The sequence below is a fragment of the Panthera tigris genome, chromosome B3 (genome assembly GCF_018350195.1).
Source record: "Panthera tigris isolate Pti1 chromosome B3, P.tigris_Pti1_mat1.1, whole genome shotgun sequence".
NCBI lineage: Eukaryota > Metazoa > Chordata > Mammalia > Carnivora > Felidae > Panthera > Panthera tigris.
Window position 1 is genome coordinate 57,046,543 of NC_056665.1, and position 23,940 is coordinate 57,070,482.

Below are 23,940 nucleotides of genomic sequence, written 5' to 3' on the forward strand. Positions count from 1 at the left end.
TGTACTGTGTGCCTTGCTTAGCCTCTAAGGACACATTGGTGACCATCAATTTTATTGGCATGTACTTGTGGCATATCTTAATTTGGCAAAAGAGCAATAGGACTGGGGGAAAGGTTATTTTATTTGCAGACACTAAGATGGCTATCGTCTCTCCCCATATCACTTCTGGTACTGGTCTATCATCAGGACATGTTGGCTGAGGAAGGTCATCGTTGTGGGAGAAGCACAGTCTTATGTTTTCTCATGTTGTGTCACCAAACTGAAAAGGAAACAGAGTTGTCCATCTAGTATATGAATTCCATGTGGAGCCTTCTGTAGTCCGACAGCCTGTGTCTCTGCATCAACCTCTGGGTCACTCAGTGACTTTGGAGTGTCAAGGAAATGGTCAGCTATCCCTCTATTCTATTTGGGATTCTATTTGGGAGCCTCCTTTATCCCCATCTTATAGACGGCCTTCATACTCCTCTAATATCTCTTCTATCTTACACCAACCAGTCAGTCAGTCCTTCAGTAAACATCTGGTGAGTTCATCTCCATTGCGTGTGTATGTGTATGTGCACACGTATGAATGTGTGTGGTTTATGAGGGGGCATAGTTCGATATTACCCTAAATGTAGCTCACTCCTTTCTGACTCTTAAGACCTTTATCAACAACCTAGGAATTTAATATAGGTCGTCTTATTCCTGCTAATCTTCCATTTCTGAGGACTTCATGGGCTAGTTTCCATTAACTGTGATCAGCCATGCCAGTAGCCAGCTATGCTGCCCAAACTAGACACCTGTAAGACTTACCCTATCCGCAAGGCAGGACTTTGATCTCTAATCCTTTTATTTACACTGGAAGTCCTAGATGGGTCTTTGGTCAGATGTCTGGTACCAATTGTTACGGAAACAAGGGCAAATAGTCAACAAGCACTCTCACAAAGCTTACTGTAGCAGGGTCATGGGTAAATTCCAAGAAACAGAGAGGTAGCAGAAATGTGAGCCCCTATTGCCTGTTACATGTTAGGACTGAGCACAGAGATCTCACAAGGTTAAGAATCAGACTCTGGGCAGGAAACCCTAACTCTTCTAAGTTGTATGACAAAACTATCACTGGCCCATGCTGGTGTGATGAGGGGCCAGAATCACATAGTGTAGTAAAATTATATATTTGGCCATATCCTGCTAGCTCAGCTTAACCTGGTTGAGGGTGAGGACTCCCTCTCCTCTGACACGGTCAAGGGATCAGTCTCAAGCCTTACAGTTGCAATCATATGACATGGCAAGCCAGTAGCACAATTTATCACAGCCATATCCATGGTGGAGGAAGAACCAATCTTACTTTTCATTATTATCAGAGGTGGATTATGGTCCAGACCACCACTGATTGCCATAAGCAATGGGCTATACCCAGCTTCTGCTGAACATGAGGAGGCCAGTTTGCAAGGGATCATTCTTGAATAAATTTACCCTTACCTTTCAGAAGGCTTCTGGTAGAAATTGGGAATGGCTCCAGAGTTCAACCAAGTTACTTAAATGAATGAAGTGAAATACATGAGGAGATGGTAAACACCATGGTGAGCTAGACAGGAACTATTCAAATGAGAAAATCATTGCCCAGCAGCAGCCATTGTTACCCTGTGGGAATGTGAATCATGTTTTGCCACGTTCTTCTCTTATCCAGAAAGCAAGACAAATGACAAATATGGGATTTGATCTATAATATTATTTTTACAACAAAGCCTCTCTTCAAACTGGCTTGAGTTCTAATGTCATTAGCTTGCACCTCCAATAACATATAGCTTGTCACAAAGTTCCAAAGCACCTAAACAAGGTGTGGCAAGCTAAGGAGAATTCTGGCCAAGGCTCCAAGGCTGTTTCAGCTCCTTCAAACCTCTGTCCCTTAAGGTATTGCTAAGGAAAGGGTTCTGTGATTCTATTTGAGTAGCCCCCTTTTTAAGCCTAATCAGCATCTACTAACCCTATAAATTTGTCTGTTCCTTTGAGAAATGACTTTATATCTGTTTGGAAGCCTGAGTACATTTTACTGCTGCCAAGATTCCCAATGATATTTCAAAAATATTATCTGCTGCCTTCTTGTTGTTTTGCAGGATTTTTTATGCTACCATAAATGTAAACATGAGACAAAAGAACTTGTTTAGATAAAGCATAACCCTCTGGAGCTAAATCTGGGGTGTTACTACAAAATACTATAAATAATATCATTTTATCCTTGAGATGGAAGAAGGGGGTGTGGTGGTGGGCGTGTTTGAATGGCAGCTCAATCTCTTCTCATCAGCTTATCACTTTCCTATGGGTTATCTCAGGGGTAAAGCCAAGAATGGTTTTGGAGAAAAAATAGCTCTCAAATTTAGGGGTTTTTGAAATGTGCAGTTCTTTGCCCAGTCATCAATGATATTTTTAATTTTAATTTTCAATTATGCAAAATAAAACAAAAACAAGACAGAAATAGGGAACAAAAGAGTGCCAAGTTTCTTTAAAGAAAGCATGTAGTAGAAAAATGAATAAAATCAGATGGAGATAGGAATTCAGGGATCATTACCTTGAGGCAGGAGGTGTTATGAATTCAGGGATCATTACCTGTGGGGAAAATGAGGAAGAGAGAGTTGAGAAAAAGAAAACATGTGAGATGGTCTACATTAAGACACTGACAAACTGTTCGGTCAAAAATGTGTTCGACCAATCTGCAAGGTTGTAAAAACATCCGTTTCAAGGGTGGGAGGAATTTGGGGAGGTAGGCTTATATTGGAATTTATCGCCGCTCTTCCTGGGATGTCAATGAACTAGCCTTACTCAGGGGAAATTAAATTACTCAGTCGTTCAAAATATCGAGAAGAATTACTTGGGGCCTTCTAGGTTCCCAGCACAATGCTTGGCACTCAAGGTTAAAAACAAAATAATAACAACAAAAATAAGCACCCACAAAATCTATGACATAGTCTCTGTCTCCAAGGGATTTGCAGACTACGTGTATGTAGTGATCTCTCTCCTTTACTGATGATGTACAAGGGAATAATCTAAAGCCCATGTGCCAGGCAGGATATGGACACCTATGACTTTTATCCTGAGTCAGCATTACTGTGTTGATGAATCTGGTCAGCTGTGGTGAGATGTATGTCATGGTGGTGGTGGTATTTGGGAAGGGGAACACTTAAATTAGATAAAGTGAAAAGATCAGAGAGAAGGAAATTTGTAGGTTTGTGGTGTTATTTTTGGTCTGATGGTGTGGCAGTCTCTCAAGTTAGTTTTTTTTTTCCTTCCAAAGACTATGGAAGTAGATGAGCAGCTGTTCTTGCATAAGCATATGGAACAAGCCTGAGAGAAGAGATAGACTCAGTGTGTGTGAGCCAGCAGTTCAGGTCACAACGACAGGAACACATGATGGTCCAGGGTGAACTGGGTAGTCAGTGAGAGAAGTAGAAGATGGTGTGATCCAGGTGAACAGTGACCTTGTGACAGTGAGACCAGGAGAGATGATATAAGATGACCTGAGCTCTGTCATTAGGGGGCAGGTGGGGAAAGAGAAAAAACTGTCAGGCTACTGTATACAGAACCTGACATGGGAGCAAATGTGGAAGGGAAAATGAACTGCCACACTTTCTCGCTGTGAATTCATATACAGGAAGCAAAAATATGGAAAACAGAAATCAGAAATGTAATGACCATGACCCAGAAAACAAACAAACAAAACTAGTGATGATGGCAGAGATAAAAAAAAAAAAATGAAAAGAGATTCTTCTCATTAGAATGGAAAAAGCCTTGGCATAAAATGGCTAGAGAAGAGTAGAGAGTCAAAGGGACTCTGTAAGACCTGCAGTATGGACGAAGAGGAGCAGGCATACTGAACTAGACAGAGACACAGAGGCTGTTGAGGTGGAAGAGGGTTCTAAGCTAAACAAGACACACAGCTGAAAGAGTGAAAGAGGACAGTTTTAATGTTTATTTACTTTGAGAGAGAGAGAGAGAGAGAGACAGACAGACAGACCATGAGTGAGGGAGGGGCAAAGAGAGAGGGAGACCCAGAATTGAAGCAGGCTCCAGGCTCCGAGCTGTCAGCACAGAGCCCAGCGTAGGGTTCAAACCCACAAACCCTGAGATCATGACCTGAGCTGAAGTTGGATGCTTAACCAACTGAGCCACCCAGGCACCCCAAAGACCCAACTCCATAGTCTGGCCCTGCTCCTTTGCCACATCTTCCTTGAATAACTCCCTTTTGAGGCATATAACTACCTTCTAAGGTCATGCATTACTGGCTTGTTTGTTTGTTTGTTTGTTTTCCCCCTGAAAGGTTTATAGAGTCCTTTGGGGATTGGGTATATTTAGAGTTGGAGTTCTTGACCTTTACAATGTTTGCTCTGGAGGGCCAGTGCAATGCAGTGTTGCCTTATTTATTTCAGCTGGATTGCAGGGGTGGGAGGGCAGCTGGGGATGGGAGGCATGTGCCTCTGGGCAGTATCCTTATGCCAGGAACCCTGAAAAATCCAGAATCAATAAGGTGTTCTGATTCTGAGTTGGGGGAGCTACTAACCTCAGGTTTGTTAAGGGTCCAGGAGCTCACTAGATAAAATGCCCCCTAGACACAAAACAGAGCTTATAGACCCTCACTTTGGATCACAGTATTGTGAAGATGGGGGCTGGGGCAGGGGACTTAATCTGTAGAGGACAAGGAATGATGTTGCAATACAGAGAGGCTGAGTTTGCATAAACTCAAAGCTTCTTCCTTTAAGCCACACATCAGGAAATCAATAAATTTTGGTAAAATTCCACAAGCAAAATCAGCCTCTATTTTCCAATTGCATCCAATTGGTCCCACCAGAAAGACTGAAAGCACTCGAGAATCAATCTAATTCTTAGCTATAGGATCACTAGCAAATATCTGCTAGAAAGATGCTGGCAGATAAAATTTGTAGCTATAACTATAATAACCTGGAATGTTAGGGGATTTAGCAAAATTGTATACCTTTTTACCTCATAGTGTGCTTTAGTTGCTTTAAAATGCCTTTATTTCTCAATTCCCAGATAAGAAACACTTCTACATAATATTTAGGGTAGATCTACAGGAACTCATGAAGAGCCAATATGCAATCCAATCATTGTAACATGTTAACTAAAACCTTCCGAGTTTTAAAAGGGACAGGTTATAAAATTATATGTCTCTATAGATATCATCTTTGATTAAAACTACTTCTTTTCACCAGGTAAGGAGATGCGTAGATGGGCTAGGGTAGGGAGATTTAAAAATGATTATGAATGTGAATTAATCAACTCTTACGTTACTCCGAGCAGCCAAAACTGGCCACTACCAAACTGAAATCCTAAAATCCTTGCCTGTTTCATAGAGACTCCAGAACAGGATAAAACACCAGAAGCAATCACTCATAAGACCTAAGTAATATGGTTAAAACCAGGTTGACCCTGATGCACTGGGGTTAGATGCCTGAGGATTCCAATATCAATAAGATTCAGGCTTGGATTCAAGTGAGTATGTACGAGATAATTCAATAAAGAGACCATCTTCAACTAAAAGAAAATTCAGGTACAGAAACATTTTTAAATAAGCAGAGCCCTCAGCTCAGTTTCCTGAAGCTGTCCTTGGCCATGGCTTGTGGGAGCATTATTTTTGGTGAGGGCTGTGTGTCTCTTAAACCTCTCCTCCTTCTCTGTCCTTCTTTGCAGGTATCTGAATAGTACACAAGCAATGCATTTACTCACAGCCCTTCTGCAGAGGAGCCTCTTCACCTGACATCTCCTGCAACAGTTTACATGACTCATGCATTTGGGTCTCTCCATTACACTGAATTATGGAATAGCACAAATTTTAGTAAGATTAGAGCTCGTTTAAACCATAATTTGGGACAATTGGCCTGGCTTGGCACTCCTTCCTCCCACCTCCCAGGCAGTCACAGTGTGCCACCTCACATACCTTTGAAAGAGTCACATAGAAAATTTGCTAAGCATATCCATAGTGCCAAATTATTAAGGGAGAATGCTTTTCCTAATTAAGAGGAGAAAATTGTTTTAAGACATGTTAGCACGAGCATTAATATGCTTCCAGCACTGCAAACATTAGCTCATGTTGAAAGGCAAATAAGCAAAGGCACTTTTGAATTGGAGATTGGTAAACTCCCCAAATAGATTGACCAGAGACAGAATCTGTGCAGGTCTGGACAGCACACTTTGCCCAATTCCCTTTCCTCCTTTGATCCAGAACTTTGTGTTTGACATCTCTTAGCAAGTAGCTGGCACTGACTTGCAGATGTGTTAATGCAGTGCTCACTATAGCACTTAAATAAAGCATTTAGGGTTTCTTTGTTTTTGATCTTCAATATCCCTGAATCATAGATTGGTTCATCCATACATTGTTCCATTTAATTAGTCATTGCCTGGCATCTAATTGTTTCAGGGGTGTGTGTGTGTGTGTGTGTGTGTGTGTGTAAACTTCCCATGACATCACACAGTGCTTGGTGACATGGTCCACTTCTTATCCTTTCCAGTTCATCAGCAGTAGTGAAGCACAGTGGAAGTGTTAAGAGCATGGATGCTGGCTGGAGCATCAGGGCTCTGGCTTTGAAATTTGGCTCCACTGCTTGCCAGATTTGTTACCTCAGGAGGTAACATCTTCAATTTTTTCATTAGTTGTGGTAATGAGTAAATCACTTAACCCTAAACCATGCCTGGCACTGCTAGGGTAAGGTGAGGAAGGCTCTTACCTGGGGTGCAGAATTTAAGGGAGTACCAAAAACCACAGTTATCAAGATAAATAATATTTTAATGTTTTGAAAACTCAAAAGGTCAATGGTGGTTAACTTGTTCATTTGAATTCCCAGTTTAATTCTCCAGATCCACAGTTTTTTGGGGGGCGGGGGGGCTAAAAGACAAGAACCCTGACTGAGACATTTATGGCCACCTTGCAAAGTACACGCATCCATCGTTTTTTCACCCACAGTTACTAAGTCCGTGGTTCCACATAGACCACAGACATACGTGAAATCACCGGGGATGCTAAGACATATGTGTTACTTATTTTGAACCCCCTTTAATATTAGTGCACACAGATAAACCCTGGGCTGCTCCCTTGTAATTGTGCTTGCCTTTTCTTATTTGTAAATGAAATCGTATATAATTCCACCCTGGCAATTTTTCTGATTACTCTTTCCCAAGACAGTGCTAAATCACAGACAGTGACACCTGGAACCACCGTGATCTCTGGGCACATAGCAAAACTCCTGAATTATCTATTGGCAATAGCCTATCAGCAGGTTCTTCCATTGCTTTGTGACTTTGGAATGTGTAGCTATTTGGAAGATCAGAATGCTCCCACGCACCCTTCCCTCCTCCCCAAGGCAGACCGCCTTTTCCCCTCTCCCTCCTTCAAGGAAAATTAAATGAAGACAGCTAACGAGCAGTTTTATTTTCTTTCAGCAAAGGTCAGCAATCCCACAGCAGCAAATTAATCCCAATTAGTAATGATATTTTGTCTTGATAAATGATGACACATTTGATTTACTGTGTTTCCAGGATGCAGGCGGCAAATGTTAATGATTTGGTTTGCTGGGAATTTATATTCTTGCTCATTTCCTATTTGCTGATCAGTTGCAGCTCTTGAAGACTTGGCTGCTTCAACTAATGAACTGAGGGCCTCGCAGGAATAATGGTGTGTTCTGCGGGCCTCATTTTTTTTCTGCCATCTGTAGAAATGCAGGTTCCTCTCAGAAAATATCTCTGGCAGCCAGGAAGGAATGATTATGATCATATCAATGTCACTTGTAATTTGTATTTCACTTGTTTAATAGCATCCCCAATAAATGAAGCTTTCTGCAGAGAACAAAACTAATTATAGCAAATTCAGCATTTGTGTGTGTGTGTGTGTGTGTGTGTGTGTGTGTGTATGTGTGTGTGTGTGTGTGTGTGTAGGAAGGAGAGAATTCATGAATAGAAACATACCTAATCTTTCCTCATTTCCTTAAAATATTCTGATAGCAGTGATACGGTTTACATAATGATTTATCTGCCCAGCTGGTATGGTTTTAAATTAGACCAATGAAGATGTTTTCTTGAGGTCTTCATAAATGAACATGCCATCCTTTTGTCTGCATTAAATGCAGATATAAGTCAAATGTTCTCTCTTTCTCACCCCCTCGTTCCTGCAGAGATCATTCAGTACTTTGGGGATTGCTGGAAGCATTTTGACTCCTGACAAAGGATGCCAGGCTGTCCCCTGAGGCCGTGCAAGTCAGTCTATGGGCGATTCTGGGACCGGCGCCCACCTTCTGAGCATCACCAAAGATTGAAGCCAACAGGAAGCCCTGGGGAAGGTTGGCTCTTCTACCTCTGAAAAGCTGATGTGCCTTTCACACATCAGACAGAATCCTTGCTACAGAAAACTGCTGTGATTGGCTGCAACTCCAGGCAGGCTGGTCTCCTAGTTGTTTACGTGACACTGTGAAAATGAAATATGAGGGATCATTACCCATGCTCATTTAAGAGCTGGAAATGCTCCTTCAGGGGAGTGGATGTTTTCCTCTCATTCTTAATCATTGTTCTTAGAACCAACTAATATAAAATCAATAAACCTCACTCTTCTTGCTTAAGGGGACACTTATTATGGTACATTACTGGATCCACATTATGTGTCTTCCATTTTCCTTTCCTTTCCTGAGGCTTCTGTTCTAGCACTCGACTCCTGACCCAATTGGTTTTTCACTCCTAGATGGAGCTGACATTCTCTGGTGTCTCTAGAATGCAAATGACTGGGGACATTTGACTATGATTTCAAAGCCTGATGATTTGGACTGGTGCAGGGAGAAGTATCCCTAAAGTATTTTTGCCAGACAACTTGCCTGTTTCAGTGATGTGCCCTGCTTTTCAGGTGGTGATGAATATTTTTTCCCCTTGTCCTTCCCATAACATCCAGGCAAGCATTACTTCCCTCTATTAATCCTGATCCTCTGGGAAGCAAACATCCAAATGGAATTAAATGTGTCAGGATTTCACAAGAATTTGAAATATTTATATGAAGAAATAAGGAAGGATTTAGAGGAGGAACAGAGGACCTGAGGTTATTCTAATGCCAGTGTTTTAAAGTTTCTCTCATAGTGAACAACGTATAGGATTTACCTATATCCTCCAGCTTCAATACTGTACCTAAGGGAGGAATTTTATCCTAGTGCTACTTTCCAGTGGACACATTACATATTCTAGAAGACATAAACAGAGAGGGGGGATAATGGATTGAAAGGAATAATAATCCTTTTAATCTTCAACCCTAGGTTTGGGATAGAACTTTACATTTACCAAGCACTTTCATATAAGTTTTTGCTTTTGATTCTGACAACAAAACATGAAGTCAGCGTTGTTCCTGTCAACGCTGCCTAGCCTGAATTAACGGGTGAAGAAACATCAAAAACCCTATTGCGGGACAAAATAACTGGCCGATACTCTTCAAAAAGGTTAGAGTCATAAAAGACAAGGACTGAGGAACTGTCCAGATTAAAAGAGACTTACTAGACTTGACAGCTAAATGCATTGTAAGATCCTGGATTAGATTTTATACCACATCAAAAAAGAAAACAAAGTCTTTTTCTCTAAAGGGAATTTTAGGATAATTGGAAAAATTTGGATTTCTTTATTTTAGATGATTAATTTCCTGATTTTTAGAACTATTTTTATGTAAGAAAATGTTCTTGTTTTGAGGAAATGCAAACTGAAGTATTTGGGGGTAAAGGGACAATTTATCTGTAACCTACCCTCAAATGGTTCAGAAAGAAAATTAAATACACACACATATAGAATGATAAAGCCAATGCGATTTAGAAAAAGTTAATATTGGGGGAATCTTGTTAAAGGGCATACAGTGTATATGGTCCTCCTTTGTACTATTTTTGTGACTCTTTTGTAAATCTGAAATTATTTTGAATTTTAACTTTACCCAAAAAAGATGAAATGAGCAAGGCAGTCCACCTGCCCCATTTTGCAGAACAAATTTGGCTCAAGGAGTTGAAGTAAGTGCCTTAACTTGGTCCATACAATAGATTAGTGTCACATGTCAAATTTTAACCCTAGATTTATCTCCAATCCCAGTGATTTCTTAAGGCCAAACACATCATCCCTAGGTATGTGGGAGCAGCAAAATGACTTGGCTCCGGTGCCCACAGCTCTGTCTCCCTAGTTTTACTATGGTAATACCTTTCTCAGTATGGCACACTATTGCATGTTAACCTAGCTGACGCTCAGGGCGCCTGGGTGGCTCAGTCTGTTAAGAATCTGATTCCTGGTTTTGGCTCAGGTCATGATACCATAGTTCGTGGGCCTCTTCTTGATCTCAGCTCAGGTCATGATCTCACAGTTTGTGACATGCAACCCCACATTGGGCTCTGTGCTGACAGCATGGAGCCTACTTGGGATTCTCTCTCTCACACTCTGTCTCTGCCCCTCCCTGGCTCATGCGTTCTTCTCTCAAAATAAATGAAGTTTTTAAAAAAAAAATATAGCTGACCCTCAGAGGAAGAAATCTATCCCTTTTGAGAGTGAAATGCTTCAATCCTAGATTCCATTTCCCTAACAATCCAAATTATAGTCCGTTAACTCACCTATTTCTACCCATAGATAAATCTGTTTTTGGTCAAGGGGAATTATCAAGTCCTTGGGCTAGGAGATAAGGGTCATATCAGCTATGCTCTACTCTGACCATATACCTGAGTACCAATACCTCTGATACTGTTTTGTTTGATTCCTTGAAATTAATGTCCCTCTTCTTATCCCAATTCCAATATACCTTATTCCATTATACCTGAATCCCTGCCTTTGCTTACTTTCCAGTATCCTTTTTTTTTCTTTGTTTGTTTTCTAGATTCTATTTACACAGACAATCTTCCTGGGGAATTAATTCCTGTAACCAAAATCCCAGTCTCTAGGAATAAGTTAACTTCAGGATCTCTCTGGACCTTCCTGGACCTTCTGTTCCTACATCTTGGATCAGTTCATCAGTGTCTCAGTTTTCCAGATCCCAGACATTCCTTGCATGACTGTCTTTCCAAATATCTCTCCACATTTCATTACAATTACCATCCCCTGTGTTCCATAATAGTTCCATGATAATGCATTGAGCATTATCCCTTTTAATTTTGACTTTCTTATTGGAAAACTAAACTTGCATCTGCTTTATTCTTCCTTTGAAGTCCAGCTTCAGTGCCACATATCCCTTAAACTTTCTTGGCCACACCTGTCCTTATGACATATACCATTCAAATAACTCAGCATAAGCACACATATTTTGCATATTACAGGTTACTTGGCTTGGTAGCATTCTTGTGTCTAAAGCATATTCTATATCCTTTTGGAGACAGCATTATTTGGAGGAGAATGAAGCTGCTTCTAACTTTCTAGGTTGTCTTGCACAAGTCACTTAATACCGCTGAACCTCAGATTTCTAATCTGTGAGTAGAGAGAGTTGGATTAATGAGTCTCTAAAGTTTTTCTCAGTGCCAGTTTGTAGAACATTGGACTATCCAGTGTCAAATAGTAAACATTCAATTAGTGTTTGATGAATGTGATTCTGACCTCACAAGGGGTTTATCATCATCAGAAGGTCAAGTAATGGAGTGTCTCCCATGAAGGCACTAAAATGCCCTCACTGAACCCATTTTCCATTATGTCTCCAGAGGGTCTGATTTGGAAGCAGGAAATATTATGCTATTTCAAAGGCAATAGAATCAGTTCCCCCAAACAGCCACATGACTATCCAATTACATGTCTACTCCCAACTATGTTGAGTATGCCCTGACATCACAGTACATGACCCAGTGAAAATTCAAGATCAAGTCATGTGGCCACATATGAACTAAGGGGTTTTTGGCCAGGGTAACTATGATGGCAGTGTTAATATGACACAGAGGAAAATGGAAAGTCCAATGCAGTGTTTAATTTTGTCCTTACTCATAATGTTCTCTGTCCTTATTACTTATGTGCCCCCAGAAAGATCACCAGCTTTGGTGTCGGCCTGTTAGAAATCTAGAATCTTGCATCCATCCCAGATATAATGAATAAAATATGTCTTTTAATAAAATGTCTAAGCGGTGCATATGCACATTTGAGAAATTTTGAGAATCACTGCTAACCTTGACCAAGGAGGATCCATGTCTTGTGGGGCTCAAAACATATAATTTTGGAAACCATCTTTAAGAATAATTACTATACACACATACACACACACACACACACACACACACACACACACACACCAAGTCTATATTCCCTTAACAGTCTTTAGTACTCAAGACATATCATGACCTTCCCCTCATTGTTCTCTGCTCCATCCGTGCAGAATCCACCTAGAATGAGAAGTACATTTTAATAAAGAATTTAGCACTTGGTAATTGGTGATGAATTTGTTTAGTCTCTTAGGTAATATTAATAGCTAATATTGAATGAGTGCTTACTAAATGTCAGGAGTTGTTTTAGAAACTGGGTATGGATATTTCATTTAATCCTCATATCAGTCTTAAGGGATTACAAGACCTGTTTCAGGTTAACCCTTTATCTTATAAATAATATGAAGTATATTTCTCATAGTAAATATTGGAGCAAAAATTAGAGTACAGGGCATCTGGTTATATGGACCACATTCTTAAAGGTTGAGCTGTATTGCCTCTTGATGATAAAAACTAAGATTTCAGGGGCACATGGGTGGCTCAGTCGGTTGAGTGTCCAACTTTGGCTCAGGTCACCATCTCGCAGTTCATGAGTCATGAGTTGGAGCCCCTCATTGTGCTCTCAGTTGTCAGTGTGCGGCCTGCTTTGGAACCTCTGTCCCTGTCTCTCCCTGTCCCTCCCCCTCCCCCACTTGTGCGCGCGCGCTCTCTCTCTCAAAAATAAACATTAAAAAAATAGATTTTAAAAGAATCTTAAGACACTAAGCAAAAAGAAAGAATGAACTGTAGGGGCCTAAGATACTGTGATGTTGAAATAAAGCCTGCATTTGGGAAGGGCATAAAGGGAAGAGTCTGCCTTTTGGTCTTTCCTATTTCATCTCCTAAAGCAGCTCTATTATTCCACCAGCCCATAAGGGAGATTCTGACACTGGCTCTTTTATTAAGCATTTTTACTGATGACTTGATGGTAGAGATAGTCCTAACTGTAAAACTCAAAGTGGGAGTGGAATTTTCCAAGAGCTAATAACAAATGAAGTGTGTCATTAGTGTGTTTTTACTAGATCTTTCTGTAAGAAAGTCCCTGATATTCTATTAGATTTTTTTTAACAATTTACGACAAAAGCCATTGGAACTCATAAAAGTAATTAACTTTTCTATATCACTATCTAGAAAGAGAGAAGTAGATGCTTTTTAAAAATTACCTCCACCATCAAAAAAAGAAAAGAACAAAAATGCATATAGAGAGAGCTAAAATTAACTTTTTTGTTTTGTTTTGATGACAAGGAAAATGCTATTTAGTATATGTATCATTTCCTATTTTCTTTCTCCTGGTCACATTTTTAGGACTGCAGCCCAACCAATAAGATATAAAACACACACACACACACACACACACACACACACACACACACACACACGAGTCTACTGTATCATTAACTCAGTGTAATGGACAAATACATGTCAAAACTGATCTTATTGGACTACACTGGCTGTGAGATGCTAGTATAGCCCAGCAAGATTGGTTTTTACATGTATATGGCCCCTGTATCTTGGCCTATTACCACTGACCCTTGGGACCTCAGTGGGAGGCTGCTTATTTCCTTGATCCTTACAGTTCACATTAGTTGATTATTCTTCAAGTCAGTCACATAAAGAATAAAGAAATCTTATTTATCTATATTTTGAGATTCTTTGTATGATTCATAGTCAAATTTCTAAAATGTAGGAAAGCATATATTAATGAGAAATAAGAATATTACACTATTTTGACTTAAAAATGCTAAGGAAAAATTAAATCTGTTGGGATTATGTGTGTAAGTAGGGGAAGGGAATGGGGAAGACAAGCTGTGAAGAGAAAGGGTATATCTCCATGGAAATTGAAACCAGAAAGCATGTTCACAAAAATTGCAGCCAGAAGAGCAAAGGTTGTCTGAAAATGCTGTTTCTAAATATAGCCTTAATCATATTGACATGGAAAAGAAATGACATAAAAGTGAGGAAATCAAAATAAGGCAATTTATGCGATGAAGAAACATGAGCTATAATGATTTCTGAAACAGATGTTATAAAGAAAAAAGATTGCATAACTTTTTAACTGCACTGTTATATTTAAGAAAAATGAAAATTATGTAAGAGGCCTATGGAAATTTGCAAAAGATCAAGAGTAAAGAGGTTAGTAAAGTAACTCTATTATATCTTAGTGCTAGACTTTGGGGGAAGAAAGTGTGGTTGAATGATGAGTAAGTATGAATACCAAGACCACCATTTTCTACTGGTGGAAGAAAATTATGAACTATATGGAGCAGGAAATCAGAAAGTCATTCAACAGACTGGTATAATTATGTCAGCTGCTTAGACATGAGGTAAATGTTCTAGAAAAGCTCAAGTGGTGATTTTGGACATGACTCAACAAGTAGAAGCAGCACTGGGCTACTTTTATAATTAGGAGCAAGGGGGAAATTATTTAAAATGTCAAAACCCAGGCTGACCTTCTGCAAGAACCCAAATTTTACTGTTATTGCTTTAGTTCTCATGATCTCTTGCCTGGACTCTTACTATTAAATGATTGTCCAAAAAAATCCTCACCTACTTCAGTCCATCGGTAGACTAATCCATCAATGGACTAATGATGATTATAGATAATGAGCCCAAAGAATATAATGACCTTAATCATCTATACTTAAGGTGTATTGAGAAATAATAAAACTGATAAAAACCACTTTGGAAAGCAGTTCGTCAGTTCCTGAAAATGTCAAAAATAGAGTGACCATATACTTAGCAATTCCACTCCTAGGTAAATACCCAAGGTAAATGAAAAACCTCGTACACAAATTTTAATAGTAGAATTATTGATAATAACCAAAAAGTGGAAAAATACAAATGTCTACCAAATGATGAATATGGTATATCCATACAATGGAATATTATTCATCCATATAAAGAAATTAAGTTTTGATACTTTTTATAACAATGGGTGAACCTTAAAAACATGGTAAATGAAAGAATCCAGTCACAAAATACCATATATTATATGATTCCATGTATATAAAATGTCGAGAATAGACAGAACTATAGAAATAGAAGGTATATTGGAGGTTATTTAGGGCTGGGAAAGAAACGTGCAAAGTGACTGCTCATGTGTATAGGGTTTCTTTCGGGGCTGATGAAATGTTTGAAAATTAGCTAGTGATATTGATTGCAACACTCTACAAATATATTTAAAAAACTATTTTAAATGGGTGGATATTATGGTATTTGAATCATATCTCAATAAAGATGTTAAAAATAACCATAATCATTAATAGAATTCTACTTACACCTAGAACATAAAAATCTGGTTAAGATTCTTACTCTCAACAATAAGCAAAAGATGGGTTAATTACAAAATCATAATTTTTCTTGACCTTATAAGAGACCTGATGTCATCAGGCAGTCAAATAGCTTGGAATCCAAAGAAAGCAAATTGCCTTGCAATGGAAGATGAGAGACATGGACACTGACTCACATATTACAGAGGAATAGATAAAGAAGTGCTTGGTGCCATATTTGAAATCTTGGGATAGGAAAAGATGTGTTAGAAATGAGGCTAAATGCAAGACCCATAAAAGAAAAACTTGAATTGGACTGCATCAAACTTGAGGACTCTCTGTAAGACACTGTAAAGAGCAAACAAGACACAAACTGAGAGAAAACATTTTCAAATCACTTTTCTCACAATGGATGTGTACTCAGTATATATAAAGATGCCCCTAATAATAATAATAATAATAACAGAATTTTTTTAATGGAGAAAAAGTTCAAACCAACGTATCATGAAAGAGGGTGTACAAATGACAAATAAGCTCATGAAAATATTTTCAACATTATTAGCAAACCACTTGCCTATTCCAATGGCTAAAGAAAAAGGGAAAACCGCCAATAGTAAGTGCTGGTGAGGATGAGAAGCAAATGGAAATCCATACATTTTTTGGTGGGAATGCAAAAGTGATACAGCAACTTCAGAAAAGAGTTCAGAAGTTTCTTTAAAAGTTACGTATATACTTACCATACAGCCCAGTACTTCCACAGCTAGGTATTTATCCAAATGAAATGAAAACTTCATCTGCAAGTGAACAATTATGGCATGTTCATAATCACTGAAAACTTGAAACAATTCAAATGTCTTTCACCTGGTGACTGAATGAACAAACCGTAATACATCCATACGGTATAGTACTTCTCAGAAGTAAAAGGAATGAACTACTGAACCAAGCAATAACATGAATAAATTCCTGTATGATTCCCATTTATGTAACATTCTGGAAAAGGAAAACCTATAGGGATCCAAAAGAGATCAGTCATTGCCAGGAACTAGAGGTCAAGGGAGTGGTTAGCTACTAATGGGCATAAAGGGAATTTCAGGTGATTAAAATGATTTGTGTCTTGATTTTGATGGTAGATACATGATTGTTTACATTTTTCAAAAGTCACAGAACTATACACTCCAAGGTAAATTTTAATGCTTCTAAATTTTACAATTAGCAAACAGAGTTAAGAAAAAAATAATAAAATTATAAGTAAAATTTATTAATGCCTTATTCTTGCACAAAATGAAAAAAAGTATATCTTTTTAGAGATGCATTAAAGTTCTTTCCTATAAAGACGTATCTGCTTTCTCTTACACCCAACTTCTACTAGTGTTCATTTTCCCAGACACACAGCTCTCATAGTTCCATGACTTGGTGAAGAATTTCTGCTTATCAGTCATACCATTGTGTCTAAGCATTTGAACAATCTGTGTTGTTTTGTTTTGTTTTGTTTTGTTTGCTTGGAGAGTGTAAATAAACATGAATATGGCACAAGGCCAGTATTGGTAGTAGTCAAATTAGGTAGTTTTCTTTCCGGAAATGTTTAACAAGTTCCCAGAAAAATGCTCTATCTTACCAGCCCAAATAGCTCCCTTGGCAATGTAAGAGTTCCCAGTTGTTTAATTTGTCAAAGAAAGTAAAACAAAGTAAGAAACGTGGCAGATGATTGACAGAATGGAAACTAGATATGCCTTGGGAAATGTATGTGCTGTACCCAGCACTTCAGTTGTAAATTCTTGATTTTTTTATCTTAATGTTCATAGTTTCAGTGATCCAAGGGCGTTTCTCTGCCAAGACCACCACAATTGATAAGTTTATTGAGTAGACCATCCCATCAGTTTGTTAGTATTAGTTTATCAAGAGAAGTAACTTACCTGACCGTGCTATATATGCATCTGAAATAGCCATTTGTTTCTGATTTTTTGTCACAAACCCTTTTAATTTTGAAGAGGAATTTTATAATATAGCATTAAAAACAGGAAAGTTTTAAAACTCTGGAATCATATTGACATGAGTGCCAAGGCACCATTGTATTGGGAAAGCTAGTGGTAGTATACTGTGGTGCTCTCTCCAAATTCCTAAAGGAATATTGTTCTGACTCATTTATTAAGGGGGCCCAGAGGGCTGTTAGCTTTGAGTAGAGCCCATACCAAAAAAGGATTACAACACGTCCAAGTGGTGGTACGTATATTTCTACCAATTGGGCCCAAAAGCCTGGCAGATCATATATTAAAGGCATCTGTGATGGGAAAAGATTCCATGCAGAGTTTATGGCAAGCTCTAATAGGAAAATCAGATCGCTAGATTCTTGGTGTTCTGGAGTAAAGAAATATCACCTGCAGAGAAAAGATAGCTTTTTCTTTTTTAATTTTTTTAATGTTTATTTATTTTTGAGGGAGAGAGAGAGAGAGAGAGAGCAAGCAGGGGAGGGGCAGAGAGAGAGGGAGACACAGAATCGGAAGCAGGCTCCACTCTGAGCTGTCAGCACAGAGCCTGATGCAGGGCTCGAACTCATGAACCATGAGATCATGACTTAAGCTGAAGTTGGATGCTTAACCAACTGAGCCACCCAGGTGCCCCAAGGCAGCTTTTTCTTTTTAATTGAGGTATAGTTTACATATAACATTATATTAGTCACAGGTGTACAAAATAATAATTAGATATTTGTATATGTAAAGAAATGATCACCAAACATAGTTACACATTTTTTTCTTGTGATCTACTTAAAACAACTTTCAAATATGCAATACGGTATCATTAACTGTAGTCACCATGATTTACATTATATTCCTACCACCAATGCATGACTTACTTATTTCATAACCAGAAGTTTGTATCCCCTTCACTTATTTTGCCTATCTTCTCCCACCCCCCACTTCTGGCAACCACCACCAATCTGTTCTCTGTATCTGTGAGCATTTCTTTTGGATTCCACATATAAGTGAGGTCATATGGTATTTGTCTTTCTCTGACTTATTTCTTGTAGCATAATGCTCTCAAGGTCCATCCATGTTGCCATGATGGCAAGAATTCATTTTTTTTTATGGATGATTAATTTCCCATTGTATATATACACATGTGTATGTATATAATATATACAAATACATATTTAATATTTTATATAACATATATATCACATTTTCTTTATCACTTCATATTTTTCAATTAGCACTTTTATTTTGTTCAAATAAATAACCAGAAGTGGAATTGTTGGATCATATGGTAGTTCTATTCTTAATTTTTTTGAGGAACTTCTGTACTGTTTTTCCTAGTGACCGCAATTTACATTTTCATCAAGATTGCATGAGGGTTCTGTTTTCTTCACATCCTTAAAAACATTTGTTTTTCTTGCTTTTATTTATTTGTTTATTTAGTTAGTTAGTTAGTTAGTTAGTTTTGAAAATAGCCATTCTAACAAGTGTGAAGTGATATCTTGTTGGGTTTGAATTTGCATTTCTCTGATGATTAGTGATTTTGAGCACCTCTTTATGTACCTCTTAGCCATCTGTATACAAATATTTTCTCCCATTGGATAGATTGTCTTTTCATTTTGTTGATGGTTTCCTTTGCTGTACAGAAGCTTTTTAGTTGACATAGTCACACTTGTTTATTTCGGCTTTTGTTTCTTTTGCTTTGATGTCGAATCCAAAAAGAAAAAAGTCATTGCCAAGACCAGTATCAAGGAGCTTACTAACTATGGCAGTAAAAAAAAAAAAAAAAAAAAAAAAAGATAGCTTTTCTTATATGCTACTAGATGCTTTCAGTATGGAAATATCAACTGTCCTCTGTTCTATGAGATCCATTAAGTCATAAGATTGTGGTGGCACAGCAGCAATCTGTCTTGAGTTAGACTGGTATATTTGGTATTGGATATGAGCAGAGCCAGAATGCATAAGCAGGTGGTCTAAGTCCATTTCTTATACTAGTTACTGTTGCCTGGCCCCGTCCCCCTCATCTTATATCTAGGGCCTATGAGGGAGCTTAATGACTAGCTGACAGAGAAAGGAGAAGTTCAGACTTGTTTTCTGGACAGATTGATTTAGTATGTTTGTGTGAATCAAAACCTGATGGCTGCTACACTAAACCTCACTTTGATATCTTCCTGAAAGAGAAATGCAGGAGGGGAAAATCCTCCCAATCAGCAGAATTCAGGGTGGTATAATTGGTCAGCTACTTTGTGTGGATAAAGAAATGGCCCTCCTCCCCCAAAATGTCCAAAAGTTCATGGTCAGCAGCAGATGGGCTAGATAGTTGGTTAGAGGCCTTCCTTGAAAGAGAAATGTTGAAACATCAAAATCATAAAGGTCTAGGGCAACAAGCATGTGGATGGACAAATGGGAGTAGGTACAACATGCAAAGATCTTTATATCACATGTTAACTGACACCAGAAGGCATACACTACAAATGAATCACGAAACATCTGAGTAGACAGAATGGGACACTCAGCTGTTGGCATGATGGGCTCATGAGCAGCAATAAAGGCAGGGATGAAGCCCATGCATGTGCTTAATAGCAAAGGCTGCAACTCATCAAGACTGATCTAGCTACTGCCACTGCTGAATGGCTCAAACTGCCAGCAAAGATCAAGCCAGCCTTGCCAATATCTCCTCAGAGAGGAGACCAACCAGCCATTTGATAACAAGCTGACTAGATTGGGCACTTTCTACCCTGAAAGGGGCAGGGATTCATCTTGACTGGGATTGCCTGGATTCAGGGTACATGTTTGTCCTTTCTGCCCTCAGGACCTTAGCCAGCACAAGTTCCAAGGGCTTACTGAGTACTTGCAACACAGACACAGGATCCCTCACAATATCACCTCAGACCCAGGGGCCTATTTTATAGCAAAGGAAGTCTGGAAGGGGCCAACGGTGGGATCTACAGTGAAGCTTCACACACTGCAACCACCCAGCAGCTCCTGGTCTAAGAGGTCACTGAAATAGCCTCTGAAGAAACATTGCTCAGGCATCAGTTTAGAGATGATAAGAGTATGGGGAACCATCCTTCAGGATGTGGTAATTTCTGTTACTTAAGTAGAATGGCCTCAATAGGCAGAATTCATGGGTCTGGGAACCAACATGTCCAAGTAGGGGTGGTTCTCCCAAATATCATACACATTGATCTATTTAGGGTAGAGTTCCATCCCTGTAATATTTTAGGCTTTATGCATCTAGAAGACCTTGCTCCAGATGGCAATCACTTCCACCAGAGAATTTGATGGTTTCACTGAAATTTAAGCTATGACTACCACTCAGTCATTTGTACGAAAAACCAGTAGGCAAGCAAATGAGTCATCAGATTGGAAGGGTGCTAGGTAAGAATACATCCGGCATACAGGTGATATTAGGGTAACTGCTGGTGTCTCCAGGCTTAGATTTAATAGTAAATGAATAAACGCAACAGCCATAGCCTCCTCATAACATAGGGAAGGGCATGTTAACCAATGGCTCATACCCCTCAGGGATGAGGATCTTGGTGCACACACCAGGAAGAGTCATTGAAACCAGGAGAGGTGCTAGCGGAGTGTAAGAGGAATAGAACAAGGATAGTAGAGGAAATAAGTGGTGAGTATCAGTTGTCATTCTAAGGCCAATATTAGTGGTGGACGCTATAATACTTACCACTAACCCATGAAACAAGAATAAGCCAAATATTGGCTATATTCTCTCCTCGGTGAGGCACTCATCTCCCAGCTACTTGAATATCAGCAGCTTCATTCACAGGTAATTGTGCTCAGCATTAAGGAACTGCTTGTTGTTAAGGTTACATTCCTTCCTGCTAGCAGCCAATGATTGGTTTGTATTTATGTACAAAGGCTTGTGTCCTCCCCTCAATTTAAGGCTACTGTGAAGGGCTATTCTAGCTTTAGAGTAACCTGTCCATAACCAACCTGTAGGTTCTACTGAGGTCTTAGTTGCAACCATATCGCAGGTCAGATTCTCCCCGTTTCCACTCCTCGCCACTTTCCTGTAGAATTCCTTCCCAAACTTTTGCCCAATTGTCTACATCAAAGTCTTTTCCAGGAACACATTCTAAAATTACAGGTTGAGGGGCGCCAAGGTGGCTCAGTCGGTTAAGCATTGACTTCAGCTCAGGTCATTGTCTTGCAGTTTGTGTGTTCAGGCCCCGTGTTGGTCTCTGTGCTGACAGCTCATGTCCTGGAGCCTGTTTCAGATTCTGTGTCTTCTCTCTCTCTGCCCCTCCCCTGCTTGAGCTCTGTCTCTCTCTCTCACCCTCTCAAAAATAAATAAAACATTTAAAAAAAATTTTAATTGCAGGTTGAATCACAGTTTACATGGTTAATCATTAATCTCAGTAAAAACTTGGTTTTGATGTACCACCTAATCAAATCAATATGTCGGTGATGGAGCTCACAGGAAGCAATGAAGATATAGAAGATAACAGAGTTTGTCAAAATGGGCTTTGGCAATTCTGATCCTATCTAACAGTGCCATCTGATTCCAATAGACTGAAATCTTTTAGGACCAATGACTCAGAATAAACAAACTGGCAACTTTGCCATGGGTTTACATAGGCGCCATTTTTCCTTGCACTTTTTTTGGTAATGTTTATTTGTTTTTGAGAGACAGATACAGAGCATGACTGGGGGAGGAGAAGAGAGAGAGGGAGACACAGAATCCGAAGAAGGCTCCAGGCTCTGAGCTGTCAGCATAGAGCCCAACGGAGGGCTCGAACTCACAGTCTTCAAGATAATCATGACCTGAACTGAAGTCGGACGCTTAACCAACTGAGCCACCCAGCCGCCCCTTTCTTTGCATTTCTATACATAGTTTTGAAAGTAGAAATATACTGGCTGCTTTGTTTAGAGTTCAGAGAGCCAGTAGAAATATACTGGCTGCAGTACTGGCTGCTTTGTTTAGAGTTCAGTGAAAGAGTAGCCACCTTCTGTAGAAATCTATTTGCCTATATTCCAAAATCAATCAGTAGATTTATTAACTAGAAAAAAATTTGGTAATCCCCAGGAAACAATTCAGGATGAATACAGGTTGAGGACAAAAAAGATTTTTAAATACTTGCCTTCATGCCAAACTTCAGTGTGAAACTGAATATGAGCAAAGCACTGGAAAGAAATTTGGAGCAATGAAGAATTAGAATTTTCTACCTAGCAATAAAGAATCTAGAATTCCATGGAATTTGTGACAGAGTCTCCGTGGATCTTAAAAGAGACTTGACAGAGAAATGAAGGGACTTGATACATGTCTTGTCACAGGAAATAATGGATTACAATTATAGTACAAAGGATTGTTAAAGCATCGTGACAGATAGGGTTTTTGAGAACAAGTTTTAAACCTGAAGGGAGCACAGATTTATTAGACTGAAACTGGAGGTTAGCCTCTTAGAAGAGATATCTGTTTGAATGAGAGTTGTTGACATCAGTGTGCAAAATGAAAATACAGGAGCATTTTATTGGTTTCATAACATTGGACAAGACTAGGGGTCAGGAACTTTCCTAAGTCATCTTGTCAGTGCTGACAAGTCTAAAATTGACATCCAAATCTCTCAGGAGGTAAACTGGGACCAAGATAAGAACCTAACAGAAATTTTAGGCAAATTTCATTCCCTAAGCATAAACTTTTCTTCCATGTAAAATTATATTGCTACAAAACTATGTGGGTATGATGCCACATTTTCATTTATACTGAAGTGACTGGGTCTCTGAGCACTTATGTAAGAAGGAAAAAAAGCTTCCTTCTTTCATTTCTCATAGAATACTTGTGACAACGAAAATACTTAGAGTGTAGACTGTATCATCCTTATATCAATTAAGATGCTTTTGCATTTGGGATTTTTCTTGTTTCTTGAGATAGACCTGGATTACAATATATTTTCCTCTCAGGACTGCCTTCGCTGCATCCCAAAGCATTTGGATTGTTGTATTTTCATTTTCATTTGTTTCCATATATTTTTTAATTTCTTCTCTAATTGCCTGGTTGACCCATTAATTCTTTAGTAGGGTGTTCTTTAACCTCCATGCTTTTGGAGGTTTTCCAGACTTTTTCCTGTGGTTGATTTCAAGTTTCATAGCATTGTGGTCTGAAAGTGTGCATGATATGTCTCAATTCTTGTATACTTATGAAGGGCTGTTTTGTGACCCAGTATGTGATCTATCTTGGAGAATGTTCCATGTGCACTCAAGAAGAAAGTATATTCTGTTGCTTTGGGATGCAGAGTTCTAAATATATCTGTCAAGTCCATCTGATCCAATGTATCATTGAGGGCCTTGATTCTGTGTCTAGATGATCTATCCATTGTTGTAAGTGGGGTATTAAAGTCCCCTGCAATTACCACATTCTTATCAATAAGGTTGCTTATGTTTGTGATTAATTGTTTTATATATTTGGGGGCTCCTGTATTCGGCGCATAGATACTTACAGTTGTTAGCTCTTCCTGAAGGATAGACCCTGTAAATTACTATATAATG

The 23,940-nt window shown here is 38.9% G+C and overlaps 1 long non-coding RNA gene across 1 annotated transcript; it reads right to left on the bottom strand.

Moving 5' to 3' along the window:
* Positions 1 to 1,458: 1,458 nt before the first annotated feature.
* Positions 1,459 to 16,259, bottom strand: LOC122239229. Its single transcript, XR_006218184.1, has 4 exons — positions 16,198 to 16,259; positions 12,292 to 12,332; positions 2,546 to 2,583; positions 1,459 to 1,513 (listed from the first exon to the last, which is right to left on the bottom strand). It is a non-coding gene; the product is annotated as an uncharacterized LOC122239229 (long non-coding RNA).
* Positions 16,260 to 23,940: the final 7,681 nt, after the last annotated feature.